Below are 15,881 nucleotides of genomic sequence, written 5' to 3'. Positions count from 1 at the left end.
CCGTAAATTGATAACTATAAAATTAAAATAAGAGTGTCTGAAATGACAGACCATCAATGTATCGTTATGTAAATTTATTATAACATAGAAGGTCATGGGAAAAAGTTAGGCATAAGATTTTTGTCAGAACTGTGCAGATGACGGGAATCGTGGCAATGCAGAAGCCAGGCGGAGCAAAAACAAGAGGTCATCGGCTACCTGCAAGAAGGGGAACGTCAACGCGCCACCTGACGTGAAGGGCGCGAGAGCATCCGGTCCTACAAGCTGTCAGTCACCGGGCCGTATACCTCAGGGATTAGGCGGGATCCTCGCCGGGCCACAAGCGAAAGTGAGGCTGGCCGTCGACACTGACACGCGACCCACACATGACAGCCTGCTAGCTCTCCGGACGCGGCAGCCGTTTGGAGGGATTCCCTGCGGCAGACCACGTTGTCGTGAGTACACGAATATCACATAACGTGTCAGAACCTGCACCTCATGTGCCTCAGGACAGAAAGGGACGCTATATACTCACCTGTTTGGGTTTTTACAACTCACTAGCATTTTCCGATCTCCATACACAAAGCAGTATCATGCCACACACTCTAACAAATGAATGGTCTCATTTCTAACTTCTCCTCTCTATTAGAGAGCAGTTGTAGCAATCGTCGCTCCTAGTTCGATCCTGTATGGATGACCTCACACACTTGTGGAGTCACTCCACGTGCCATCATCCCTTGTCGAACTGCAATATTGGGAAACGTAAAGTACTGTCCAGCGAGAGAACAGACCTAGACTAGTGATGTATCCCAACAAGTAGACCTCAGAGACAATTAATCGACACGAGGAGAGCCTATCACTGTGTCTTCCTACCGTCCTGCCGTGATCGTATGCGTGAGTCTTGCTGCAATCTCAACATAGTACTGCAGATGCTCCAGCACACCCCATTGCTGTTGCAACAACGTAGCAGCAACACCCGACGTTTAGCCCTATGTGATGTCAGTACTGTGGAATTTGTGAAGTGCTTCGAATATTTCTAACAATGTGATTTAGTGCCTCATTCTCAGCACAGTCGTGAACGTTGTGCAATGTGGAAGCACAACTTGACACCCCATGAACCTTGTTTTTTTTTCTTAAATTTCTTTCTCTAGTGTTGTTTTTGTAATGTATGTTATACCTTGTATGTGTTTGTGTTTTACACTGTAATTCTTATGTAAGTGATAGAGTAGGGCGCACAAATTACAAATTTCTGTATTGTTCTCCACACCATGTTTTTTGTTTGTATTTTGTATTTATTGTTGTGTGTATGCAAACAGTGTGCCTGAAGTCCCCATAAACTGAAGCAGATACCACCACTGTCATTGTGAATGGACCATCAGTTCAGGGAACATTTTGTAAAGGTTATTCTTGCTGCAGGGAGACAGAATGAATCGGAGGTTGTAATTAAATTCTGAAAGCTCCCAAAGAGATTGTTAAATTAAAAAGTATTGTGTGTGGGTGAGTTCAGGTTAGTTTAATGATTCAAATTGTTGTAACATCTTGGGCATTTAATTGTGGAGCACTCCAACTCTGATTGTAAAGAATAAATTGCTCCATATTTGGCTCACATGCCCGGGCCATATTTAGAGAGTGAATGTCTGTGTGAATCGGTGTTTGGAAGGGGCTCCCTGGGTATGGATGTGTGATGTGAGTGTTAGAGTTCCATATTAAGAAGGTGAAGTTGGCTACATCATAAATAATCCTCCCTCTATGAGCTGCATTTTTCAGTTGGAGTGATTTTCTTTATAGAGTGCGGCATGTGGAGTCAGTTGGCGAGATTGTTCTTGGGCGATTGACTCACTACCTTGCTCCTAAGTGAGCCAACCGCTCACCAATTACAATCTAAAATGGTGTAGGGGCTATGAGAGGTGCCATGAGCCCCCTCTCATATTTCTATCTTACGATTTTCCTCTGTAATTGCATGCGGTGAAAAGTTGCTATTCCTTCACACGCGGACTTCCCACGCAGCGTCTCTCGTCACCCAGGTGGTCCGGTGACAGGCGGGCTCCGCCGATCTGGAAAGGGTAAGCCGACGGGTGTGAGGGAGTCGAGTAAATGCTTTCCAGACGTCGACATTGTCAAAAGACACGCCCGGAGGGGCCTGAAGTAGCGGCTGGGCTAGAGGTTCCGTTACTTCGCAGAAACTTAGCGAAAACACTTTCTGGCGGGCTACCAGCGAGGCGCGGGAATGACTTGTGTTCCCAAGCAGCCTTGACGCGCAAATTCCCGCGTTTTCTGCCGTATAGTAACTGTGATTGGTTTGCTCAGGGTATAGCTCCGTGACGTAGCAAAATCGGCGCAGAAATTGGCGCCAAGAATCTCCATTGGTGGAATGGTAGTGCTCCGGCAATAGAGTGGAATTTTCCGTCGGTTTTCGAGTTGCTGATTGGAACATTTAACCACAGCCACTGTCGTGGGGGCGGGAATGTTCTGTGTTCGGTTTGTACGGGTGCTCTTGTGGTAGTCAGCTCTCGCCTTTTGGTCGGAGTAGGTTACAAGACTGAGCTCTCGCTGCGCGGGTCAGCCTGCCTTCCGTTGGCTGTCTAATATACTTTTATTTAATTGTAACTGTTTGACAAAGTTGCTGAAGTTTCGACTTCAATGTAACTTTCTGAGTACAGTTGGCAATTGAGCGTTCTGCGTACAAGCGGCCCATGTTGTCTGTCTTGAGCAGTTTTGGCTAAAGTTGACTGTATCGGGGTTACTGTGTGACTTCGCTTGTTAAAATCAATCACTGTACCGTCAGTGATTGTGTTGCAAGCCTTCTTCGTCTCCCTCAGAGGCGCATTTGTATTGCTAGGAAGTCTGTAGTCTGGAACAACCAGACCAGGATAATTTGTTTCAGGCTATACTCGCAACATTATCATCACCACGACGGGACGTCGATGCAACCAGCCATCACCTCCGGTACGCCATATCGTGTTCTTGCAATTAAGAAGACAGTTTGGTAATGTATGTCCGCTGCACCGGCAGATAAGGATTTTCCTAGGTGATAATCAGAGCTAAGCAAAGCGCGCCTGTTCGTCTTTCTCTAGCTTTGTTCTGTCTTGGGTGTTCATTGTCTGAGTTCTCACTAATGTGGCAGCAATTAATGTTGGGTTAGCTGTGTGTCTCTCTTAAGATTTGAGTGGTAAGGAATTGGCTCCACATACCACTTCATCATAATCCCCACAATCTAGTTTAGGGACAACTTCACCTTCACAGCGTTTGTTTGAGTATCCAATTTGAGCCAATTTGATGTATTGTAAATGTTTCATATGTTTTTGTTTATTATTTTGTGTTTAGTCTTAATAAATCATATTGTTATTTTGGACAGAACTTTCATTCTGTTAATCGGTAGAGCAACCCTATCATTTCTCACTACGTTAATGAAACCTTCGTTTATTTAACTTATTTATCAAATTAAATTATTGCAGGTGCCAAACTCTTTTCTGCTCCACTGGCAGGGTTGATTAGAGTCAGTTCGCATTTTTTTTTAATCCATATGGAACAGCAAAAGTCGGAGTTAGAATAGGGGGGGCTTAGAGCATCATTTACATATGTAGATTCTAGAAGAATTTAGTGTTAAATACACTGCTAGCCCCGGCACCTCGCAATATCATATTTGAAAACTGAGCCTTGTTGCTTTAGAACTGTGTTATAATCTACCGTATTCCAATACCAAGAAAACACTTTGTTCAATGGAGTACTTGATTTCGCCATCTTCCATCAGTACGCTAACCTCCTTCTGCAATGTAACTGATCGTTCTGAGCTGCGGTGCACTATTTATAGGCACTACGCATTGCGATTACAGTACCACCTGTTGGCAGCTTTTCAAATTATTCCAAAACTTCTGTATGAATTTTTTACATCTTTCACAACTAACGTATTCTTTGTTGCACTGGTCTGTCGATCTTAGTTTTTGGGATATTTAATTTAGAAATCAGGTACTCCTGTGCTGGACACCCTGCACAAGCATATAATACACTTGATGCCGATTTGAGGTTTGTTGCATGCTGCGTTCATGTTTTGCAGTAACTCTGATGCCAGATAACGTGTAGCCGGATTCTGTAAGAAGGTTTCAGCAAGAAGGTGGGAATGTCGGTTCAGATGATTTTACAAGAATAATACGGGGCCAATTCCCAAACACTTTTGACATTCGTGGAGGTATGTATCGTCTGTGCATTTTGACATTATCGATAACGACCACGGAAGTCTGTGTTCTTATTTGACGTAATTTGTTACCTACATGGCATTATTAATCGAATCGAAGACTTTTCATAGGTCAAGAAACACGGCATCAACCTGGACTTCGCATTTCGTGATCGAAGAGAGCAAGCTTGGTTTCACAGGTTCTGTACTTGTAGAATCGATATTGACTCGTAATGAGGAATTGCTCGGCTTCTAAACACGTCATCTCAATAAAAGAGTCTAGAAATGTAAAATTTCCGAGCCTCAGTTAGGAAACAGGTGACATGTGCATACATTTCGTCGGTTAGTTACAACAGGAAGAACGTATCAAACTATCCAAGCTATATTTTGCAATACAGCTTAACACACACAGTATGAACTCCTTCCTATTATGATGCAGCGCCAGATTTTGCATCAAAAATAGACTGAATTCTCTGAATGACTGATGGAAATCACTTCTGAACGGAAATCAATAGATTTTTAAACGATTTATTAAGGAATTTTAAATTTCTAGGGAAATGCTGAAGGGGGGTTATGGGAATTCAGTTCTTTTTAAATATCGATCGCATTCACTTGAAAGTGCTCTATTGGGACCAATTTCTGCGCTACTGACTGAACTTCATTACCAATAATAATCTTAAAGTTCTTAACAATTATAATCTAAATTGCAGTTGTTTCAAAGAAAATGTCCTTTGTATGCTCCACATCCAAATTTTTATTTTTATTTACGCACCCATGATAAAAATAAAAAAAATAAAAATGTCAATGTGCAGCTTGCAAAAGACATTTTCTTTGAAATAACTGCAATTTATATACAGCTGCTGCAAAAATGGCCACTACAAGAAACGAGTTATACTCTCTTTCACTGCCGTCACAGTATTCACCAAAATGCACCGCATGACTTTTCAAGTCATTATAGTATCTCTAGCATACTTAAAAATTGGAAGAAGACTATCTGAATCGTAAGTTCCTCCTGACATTTTCCCTAAGTAAACACACCGTGTGATAGTGTACACTTTACACCGGACAAGCTAATTGTATACAAGATCCCGTCAGCGCCACTTTGGCGCTTTGTGGTTCATAGGCAAACCGACATAGTTACTCAAAACACTCAAGCCAAATAGAAAACAGAACGCAAAGTATAGCTATTAACAGACCATAGTATTATTCTACTGAAGGAGGAAGAAGAAGAGGAATCAAATGAGCCACTACCATCTAGATGCGGATCACAAACTTGGCTTGATCGGGCTAATAAAGAACTCTCGTCGCACCAAACTACATTTTTTCCCCATTGGTCGGTAGCGCATGTAATGTGCTCCTTGTATAGGAGAAGCTGCTAAGTTCCATTCACTGGTTTACAAGATCTTTGGTAGTAGAAGCCCACCATGAAAAATATGTAATTTCGTTGACGCTGTATTATTTAGACACATATTAACCTCAACAGTTTCTTTTTTTCATCCAGAGGTAGGCTGATTAGGGGTAACACGTCTTCTTTATGAGCCGGTTTAGATTTTACACCACTCTAATATCTAAGAGACGAAGCTACACCATGTACACTGTATGCTCACATGGCAAAAAATACAACAGCTCTAGATACCCTCAGGACTGCAGTATTAGGCAGCAATTATCAACCAAGTGAGCAATACAATTTACTCTGAGCGTCTGATACGACGTTAGATCAGCACAAAACTACTTTCATCGTGTCAGTCAAGCCTAGAGGTACTGGGGATGAAAGTTCATTATAAATTTGGACATCAAAGTGCTGTCATTTTGAGCTTCTACAAGCAACTGTATGTATGTATCTTAAGTAGGAACTGTAGTTGTCGTGTGAACAACTGATAATTAAACATTTGTACGTATTTGCTAGAATAATTAAATCTCTTCCGTGGATTTCAGATGATATTGGTTGCTTCATATAAAATTTGTGTGATGGGCAACAGGTTCCATGCAAAGCATAAAACTTCAGATAGGTAGATGCAAAATATTCTTGCCTATCAGAGGTCCAGTGCATACCTTTACAGCTTCATCTTCGCTACTGTGAAACACGCCTTTACTGAACAGGTGCTCATAGCTATCAAGGTATGCATTTTAGAGTCTATGTATGCTAGATAATATTTTCTTGTTTTGCTCCACACTACCTCATCCCAAAATAAGAAAAGCAAAGATCTTGTAATACAAGGCTTTATTTTACATATGGAAGATGAAGAAGTGGTCATATACCTTACGGTGTGCATTTTAGAGCTCAAGATTATTTGTCTTTTCTGCCTCGTATGCTTGTTCCTGTCATATTCCTGAACACTGATCAATCCTCGTGGGACACTCTGAATAATTATGCTAGTCATTAGCTACAAATTTCTTTAGATGTCCAAATAAGTCCAAGGGTGACAAACCCTTTGAATAGGGCAAGTGTTCCAACAATTCGCACTTCAAACTCCACTTTGTTGGCTGATACAGATGTTTTATTTTTATTTATTAATTTATTTGCTCTGCCACCAATTTTCACCAAATGCTATGATTGTTGTTATTTCTTTATCAAAACGTGGTGGGCACATCCTTCATCCAGAGTGCCAAAATTCTCTTTAAAACGGTCCTGTATTACTGAGAAACACGTTTTTGCATTTGTTAATAGTCAGCCGGCCGTTGTGGCCGAGCGGCTCTAGGCGCTTCATTCCGGAACAGCGCGACTGCTACTGTCGCAGGTTCGAATCCTGCCTCGGTCATGGATGCGTGTGATGTCATTAGGTAAGTTAGGTTTAAGTAGTCCTAAGTTCTGGGAAACTGATGACCTCAGATGTTAAGTCCATAGTGCTCAGAGCCATTTGAACCATTTTTTCGTTAACGGTTACCATTCAAGTTACATGGCACCGTTCTTGTAGAAAGCTTTCTCGTGGCTAATTCATCATGTGTAGTGTACCACATACCGGGTGATCAAAAAGTCAGTATAAATTTGAAAACTTAATAAACCACGGAATAATGTAGATAGAGAGGTAAAAATTTACACACATGCTTGGAATGACATGGGGTTTTATAAGAACCACCCCATATTGCTAGACGCGTGAAAGATCTCTTGCACGCGTCGTTTGGTGATGATCGTGTGCTCAGCCGCCACTTTCGTCATGCTTGGCATCCCAGGTCCCCAGACAGTCCGTGCGATTATTGGCTTTGGGGTTACCTGAAGTCGCAAGTGTATCGTGATCGACTGACATCTCTAGGGACGCTGAAAGACAACATCCGATGCCAACGCCTCACCATAACTCCGGACATGCTTTACAGTGCTGTTCACAACATTATTCCTCGACTACAGCTATTGTTGAGGAATGATGGTGGACATATTGAGCATTTCCTCTAGAGAACATCATCTTTGCTTTGTCTTACTTTGTTATGCTAATTATTGCTATTCTGATCAGATCAAGTGCCATCTGTCGGACATTTTTTGAAATTTCGTATTTTTTTTTTTGGTTCCAATACAACCCCATGTCATTCCAAGCATGTGTGTCAATTTGTACCTCTCTATCTCCATTATTCCGTGATTTATTCAGTTTTCAAATTTATACTGACTCTTTGATCACCCGGTACTTTAATATTCGACTGCTCAGTATCATATTGCACCATGTGTGTCAATGTTTTCATCTGTGCAGGAAAAGAAGTAGCGCCACTTTTGAATTCAGTTGCCAATTTAGTAATAGGTGGCAACTGAGCACAAAAGATCACGAACTTAGGATGTATTTCCTATGGCGATGAACTACCCCACGCATATAATTTTACAATGATATAACATTTCAGTTTATCCATCTGAACGAAAAAAAACACGACTCCGGAAAACAGATATATCACAGATCAATGTAACATTTCACGTATATTTTTATACACTTGCACCAATGTAACAGCATCCTTATTAACAATGCCAGCTCTGTCCTAGACGATGAATTTTCCACACTGCAAACACACTCGGATGTGAGTTTGCGAGCTGTCGTTTCACCTATAAAATAATAACCAGGTAACATTTTGTGATACACGTTGTAATGGTACTTGAATTACGTAACCATTACGGCACCTCACCTCAACCTCTCGATACCAGCAATATTCTACTGTGTTTCTGTAGAAAAGTTAACATATTTCTGTGACAACATTCAGATTTGATTTCATTAATGTAGAGGTACTTCGATACATGGATCTGTATATGTTGCAATGATATTATTCTTATGTGTATTCTTTCTTTTGTCACTATGATCGTTGACGTACTTGTAACTCTGATTTTTGGGCGCGTAAGCGGTTATTAGAGAGTCAAGCTTTGGTCATCATGTTAAAAAGACGCAAATTGTAGTCGGTTTATGAAATGTGAACTTTAACTGTGAGGAAGATATTTTCAAGTATGTTTTATATTGTGAAGTGATGTTTTGGAACGAGTTACGTGATATTGCAACAAAAGTAATAAAAAAGAAGTGTAACATAAATTCGGAGTGCTGATTACTTTTTTTACATCACGATTGTCCTAACTTGCAAAAGTTTAATCTTCAAGAATGGTTTATGAAACACATCCATAAAACTTTTGAATATCGCAGAATAACACCTAGGCCTCTTTGCATCCGAGTTTGGAATCATCACTACCTAGATTTTCGACGATTGAGCCATGAGTTCACAGCGAGACCAGCGTGGGAAACAGGAAAAGATGAGTGCTTCGTTTATCCATTATTTCAAGAAATGACTTTATTAACTGTGCTCTAATGACACCTGCCACATAATATAACTTTGTTGTTGCCCGAAAATGCAATATTTAGCAGCGTGAGCAACACTACATTCATAATTAATTTTTGACCTTTGTTGTGGTAGGGTTGTTAGAACGTGACAAATTTTACGCATGAATGTCTCTAGAGAAGTGTCCAAGACGGGGATAGTTCTGATCGTGGTAATGTGCTATACTTATTTGTGGGCGATCCGGGAGCTGTGGGACGGTATGGCGCCGAGAGAATCAACAGTTTTTCGTATCGCCCTTTCCCAGGAGCCGCCCGCACGCCACTTAGGCCGCTGTTCATCTTGCGGTGTATTTCTATTATTGTCTGGGCGGGCTCTCAGACGGTAGTTCTCGAGCTACCGGAAAATAACTGATGATTACAGGGACGATTAATGGCGAGGAAATGATTTTGATCCCATCTCATGTGAGCCAAGGCCAGGTAGTTTTTTTGGGGATGAGTGCAGCATTTAGGAACCATCGGGATCCGCGGCCGGACTCTACCTGGCGATTGGCCGCCTCCACTCGCTACCCGCGAGCCCTATCGCTCGCATGCCGGAGGCTCCGATTTCGATTAACACAGACAGAGCTCGTGGCGGCTGCGGGCCCACGCTTCACCTGACTCCTTTGCAACAGCTTTCTCGCTCAGGGCAGAAGCTTAGAAACTCAGTACACTGGCTACAATGAGTGCTGTATACACTACTGCCCATTACAATTGCTACACCACGAAGATGACGTGCTACAGACGCGAAATTTAACCGACAGGAAGAAGATGCTGTGATATGCAAACGATTAGCTTTTCAGAGCATTCACACAAGTTTGGCGCCGGTGGCGACACCTACAACGTGCTGACATGAGGAAAGATTCTAACCGATTCCTCGTAATCACAAAAAGCAGTTGACCGGCGTTGCCTGGTGAAACACTGTTGTGATGCCTCGTGTAAGGAGGAGAAATGCGTGCCATCACGTTTCCGACTTTGATAAAGGTCGGATTGTAGCCTATCGCGATTGCGGTTTATCGTATCGTGACATTGCTGCTCGCGTTGGTCGAGATCCAATGACTGTTAGCAGAATATGGAATCGATGGGTTCAGGAGGGTAATACGGAACGCCGTGCTGGATCTCAACGGCCTCGTATCACCAGCAGTCGAGATGACAGGCATCTTATCCGCATGGCTGTAACGGATCGTGCAGCCACGTCTGGATCCCTGAGTCAACAGATGGGGACGTCTGCAAGACAACAACCATCCGCACGAACAATTCGACGACGTTTGCAGCAGCATGGACTATCAGCTCGGAGGCCATGGCTGCGGTTACCCTTGACACTGCATCACAGACAGGAGCGCCTGCGATGGTGTACTCAACGACAAACCTGGGTGCACGAATGGCAAAACGTCATTTTTTCGGATGAACCCAGGTTCTGTTTACAGCATCATGATGGTCGCATCTGTGTTTGGCGATATCGTGGTGAACGCACATTGGAAGCGTGTATTCGTCATCGCCATACTGGCGTATCACCCGGCGTGATGGTATGGGGTGCCATTGGTTACACGTGTCGGTCACCTCTTGTTCGCATTGACGGCACTTTGAACAGTGGATGTTACATTTCAGACGTGTTACGATCCGTGGCTCTACCCTTCATTCGATCCCCTCGAAGCCCTACATTTGAGCAGGATAATGCACGACCACATGTTGCAGGTCCTGTAAGGGCCTTTCTGGATACAGAAAATGTTTGACTACTGCCCTGGCCAGCACATTCTCCAGATCTCTCACCAACTGGAAACGTCTGGTCAATGGTGGCCGAGCAACTGGCTCGTCACAATACGCCAGTCACTACTCTTGATTAACTGTGGTATCGTGTTGAAGCTGCATGGCAGCTGTACCTGTACACGCCATCCAAGCTCTGTTTGACTCAATGCCCAGGCGTTCAAGGCGCTTATTACGGCCACAGGTGGTTGTTCTGGGTACTGATTTCTGAGGATGCATGCACCCAAATTGCGTGAAAACGTAATCACATGTCAGTTCTAGTATAATATATTTGTCCAATGAATATCCGTTTATCATCTGCATTTCTTCTTGGTGTAGCAATTTTAATGGCCAGTGGAGTATTGAAATGAAAAGGGTGAAACACAAAGGTATTTGTGAAACTTCACTAACGACATCTGAAGGGTGCAAGCACGAAGGTCGCTGTAGACATATGCCGAAGAAGGAAGGCTGATTAGACCTAGATATATTTCCAAGAAAGTAGGCTGATTAGACCTAACATGTCGTCGACGTCTAGGTCATTTCAGATAGCATTGTGGCGCGGATGATACAAGAAATCGCTCAAGTCTTTGTTGCCGAAGGAATCTGGTCATTCGGCTGATTTAGGAAAACCACACAAAACAGTAATATGGAGAGCAGAAAGAGCATCTTTCCCGGTTTCACTCGAGTGCAGTTTGCTACTGGTTGTACATATTCGAGGTCGCCAAAGGAAGCTACTGCTGTGGTAATTGCCTGGGGGTAAAATAATTGAAGCCGGAGGACGAATGGAACTTTCCTCTCGAGTATAAGAAGAGGAGCAAGTCAGAATAGGACATTGTTCACGAATAAATCCTTGGGGAGTGTGGTAACTGAGTGCGGATCGATCTCGTGGCAGGTGATACATACGCGTATCGAAGGGACCATATTTTGCAAGCTGCAGATGTCCACCTTGTAGTCATTCATATTAAGTAAAGTAAATGAGTAAATGGTCTGATTGCAGGAGATAATGAAGATACTGCCGTTGATTTTGAGTCAAGTACGTACAGGATGTCAAGGCTGAAACTCCAATCGATATATTTGTTGTTTCTAGACGATTTTCTTTACAATTTTTTAACAGTTTGTTGTTAGAGACCTGACCATATAAACCGGAGTTACTTATATTTATTGGTATGTCCCGAACATATTTTAACAAGTTGAGCCACCATACGTGCATGATCTTCATTTCATGGCCTGATTTCGTTTGAGAAACTTTTTGTAAGAGAAACATAGATGTATTATGGGATAGAACAAAATATTTTAAAAAATCGCATTTCCACGTGCGTTGAAGTTGGAACAACCTCTTTCGTACGAATCCAGTACCAATGAGAAAAATTGAATATATTACCATAGCTTTCGCGTGTGGGTGCCTACCACAGCTTCTTCAGAAAATACTCATGTTTAATTTAAAAAAAGGGCTAAGTAATTCCTGACTCCAGTTCATCACATGCTTGCCTTTTACAGTCAGTGATGACAATAAGTAAATGCATTGATGATATTAAATCTGAACAATTACATTCAAAACAGTGTGCTGTGCAGAGTCTTGTGTGTACTCATGTTGTTGTTGTTGTTGTGGTCTTCAGTCCTGAGACTGGTTTGATGCAGCTCTCCATGCTACTCTATCATGTGCAAGCTTCTTCATCTCCCAGTACCTACTGCAACCTACATCCTTCTGAATCTGCTTAGTGTATTCATCTCTTGGTCTCCCTCTACGATTTTTACCCTCCACGCTGCCCTCCAATGCTAAATTTGTGATCCCTTGATGCCTCAAAACATGTCCTACCAACCGATCCCTTCTTCTAGTCAAGTTGTGCCACAAACTTCTCTTCTCCCCAATCCTATTCAGTACCTCCTCATTAGTTACGTGATCTACCCACCTTATCTTCAGCATTCTTCTGTAGCACCACATTTCGAAAGCTTCTATTCTCTTCTTGTCCAAACTAGTTATCGTCCATGTTTCACTTCCATATATGGCTACACTCCATACAAATACTTTCAGAAACGACTTCCTGACACTTAAATCTATACTCGATGTTAACAAATTTCTCTTCTTCAGAAACGATTTCCTTGCCATTGCCAGTCTAGATTTTATATACTCTCTACTTCGACCATCATCAGTTATTTTACTCCCTAAATAGCAAAACTCCTTTACTACTTTAAGTGTCTCATTTCCTAATCTAATTTCCTCAGCATCACCCGATTTAATTTGACTACATTCCATTATCCTCGTTTTGCTTTTGTTGATGTTCATCTTATATCCTCCTTTCAAGACACTGTCCATTCCGTTCAACTGCTCTTCCAAGTCCTTTGCTGTCTCTGATAGAATTACAATGTCATCGGCAAACCTCAAAGTTTTTACATCTTCTCCATGAATTTTAATACCTACTCCGAATTTTTCTTTTGTTTCCTTTACTGCTTGCTCAATATACAGATTGAATAACATCGGGGAGAGGCTACAACCCTGTCTCACTCCTTTCCCAACCACTGCTTCCCTTTCATGCTCCTCGACTCTTATAACTGCCATCTGGTTTCTGTACAAATTGTAAATAGCCTTCCGCTCCCTGTATTTTACCCCTGCCACCTTCAGAATTTGAAAGAGAGTATTCCAGTTAACATTGTCAAAAGCTTTCTCTAAGTCTACAAATGCTAGAAACGTAGGTTTGCCTTTTCTTAATCTTTCTTCTAAGATAAGTCGTAGGGTCAGTATTGCCTCACGTGTCCCAACATTACTACGGAATCCAAACTGATCTTCCCCGAGGTCCACTTCTACCAGTTTTTCCATTCGTCTGTAAAGAATTCGCGTTAGTATTTTGCAACTGTGACTTATTAAACTGATAGTTCGGTAATTTTCACATCTGTCAACACCTGCTTTCTTTGGGATTGGAATTATTATATTCTTCTTGAAGTCTGAGGGTATTTCGCTTGTCTCATACATCTTGCTCACCAGATGGTAGAGTTTTGTCATGACTGGCTCTCTCAAGGCCATCAGTAGTTCTAATGGAATGTTGTCTACTCCCGGGGCCTTGTTTTGACTCAGGTCTTTCAGTGCTCTGTCAAACTCTTCACGCAGTATCTTATCTCCCATTTCGTCTTCATCTACATCCTCTTCCATTTCCATAATATTGTCCTCAAGTACATCGCCGTTGTATAAACCCTCTGGGCTCTTGATATTCATACAAGTGGTTCTCTTCTCTCCAAAGGTCTCTTTAATTTTCCTGTAGGCAGTATCTATCTTACCCCTAGTGGTTGGTTGGTTGTTTGGGGAAGGAGACCAGACAGCGTGGTCATCGGTCTCATCGGATTAGGGAAGGATGGGGAAGGAAGTCGGCCGTGCCCTTTCAGAGGAACCATCCCGGCATTTGCCTGGAATGATTTAGAAAAATCACGGAACACCTAAATCAGGATGGCCGGACGCGGGATTGAACCGTCGTCCTCCCGATTGCGAGTCCAGTGTACCCCTAGTGAGACAGGCCTCTACATCCTTACATTTGTCCTCTAGCCATCCCTGCTTAGCCATTTTGCACTTCCTGTCGATCTCATTTTTGAGACGTTTGTATTCCTTTTTGCCTGCTTCATTTACTGCATTTTTATATTTTCTCCTTTCATCAATTAAATTCAATATTTCTTCTGTTACCCAAGGATTTCTATTAGCCCTCGTCTTTTTACCTACTTGATCGTCTGCTGCCTTCACTACTTCATCCCTCAGAGCTACCCATTCTTCTTCTACTGTATTTCTTTCCCCCATTCCTGTCAAATGTTCCCTTATGCTCTACCTGAAACTCTCTACAACTTCTGGTTCTTTCAGTTTATCCAGGTCCCATCTCCTTAAATTCCCACCTTTTTGCAGTTTCTTCAGTTTCAATCTGCAGTTCATAACCAATAGATTGTGGTCAGAATCCACATCTGCCCCTGGAATTGTCTTACAATTTAAAACCTGGTTCCTAAATCTCTGTCTTACCATTACATAATCTATCTGATACCTTTTAGTATCTCCAGGATTCTTCCAGGTATACAACCTTCTTTTATGATTCTTGAACCAAGTGTTTGCTATGATTAAGTTATGCTCTGTGCAAAATTCTACAAGGCGGCTTCCTCTTTCATTTCTTCCCCCCAATCCATATTCACCTACTATGTTTCCTTCTCTCCCTTTTCCTACTGACGAATTCCAGTCACCCATGACTATTAAATTTTCGTCTCCCTTCACTACCTGAATAATTTCTTTTATCTCGTCATACATTTCATCAATTTTTTCATCATCTGCCGAGCTAGTTGGCATATAAACTTGTACTACTGTAGTAGGCATGGGCTTTGTGTCTATCTTGGCCACAATAATGCGTTCACTATGCTGTTTGTAGTAGCTAACCCGCACTCCTATTTTTTTATTCATTATTAAACCTACTCCTGCATTACCCCTATTTGATTTTGTATTTATAACCCTGTAATCACCTGACCAAAAGTCTTGTCCTCCTGCCACCGAACTTCACTAATTCCCACTATATCTAACTTTAACCTATCCATTTCCCTTTTTTGATTTTCTAATCTACCTGCCCGATTAAGGGATCTGACATTCCATGCTCCGATCCGTAGAACGCCAGTTTTTTTTCTCCTGATAGCGACGTCCTCTTGAGTAGTCCCCGCCCGGAGATCCGAATGGGGGACTATTTTACCTCTGGAATATTTTACCCCTAGAGGACGCCATCATCATTTAATCATACAGTAAAGCTGCATGTCCTCGGGAAAAATTACGGCTGTAGTTTCCCCTTGCTTTCAGCCGTTCGCAGTACCAGCACAGCAAGGCCGTTTTGGTTAATGTTACAAGGCCAGATCTGTCAATCATCCAGACTGTTGCCCCTGCAACTACTGAAAAGGCTGATGCCCCTCTTCAGGAACCACATGTTTGTCTGGCCTCTCAACAGATACCCCTCCATTGTGGTTGCACCTACGGTACGGCCATCTGTATCGCTGAGGCACGCAAGCCTCCCCACCAACGGCAAGGTCCATGGTTCATGGGTGGGTGTGTACTCATTGCTGGTATTTTCCTGTATAGAGGCATATTTTATTGCTCACACTAGTTTCAGTGTGAGAGAAGTTGTGTCATTTGCGCCTGTACTAGTTCTCCCTGCTGTTTCAGTCTTGCAGATGTAAAAAGATCTCAATATTACATTTTCGAACTATGGAATGATAAG

The sequence above is a fragment of the Schistocerca serialis genome, chromosome 3 (assembly GCF_023864345.2).
Source record: "Schistocerca serialis cubense isolate TAMUIC-IGC-003099 chromosome 3, iqSchSeri2.2, whole genome shotgun sequence".
NCBI classification, from domain to species: Eukaryota; Metazoa; Arthropoda; class Insecta; order Orthoptera; family Acrididae; genus Schistocerca; species Schistocerca serialis.
The sequence above is the reverse complement of the archived record's forward strand: the minus strand, read 5'-3'. Positions refer to the sequence as shown.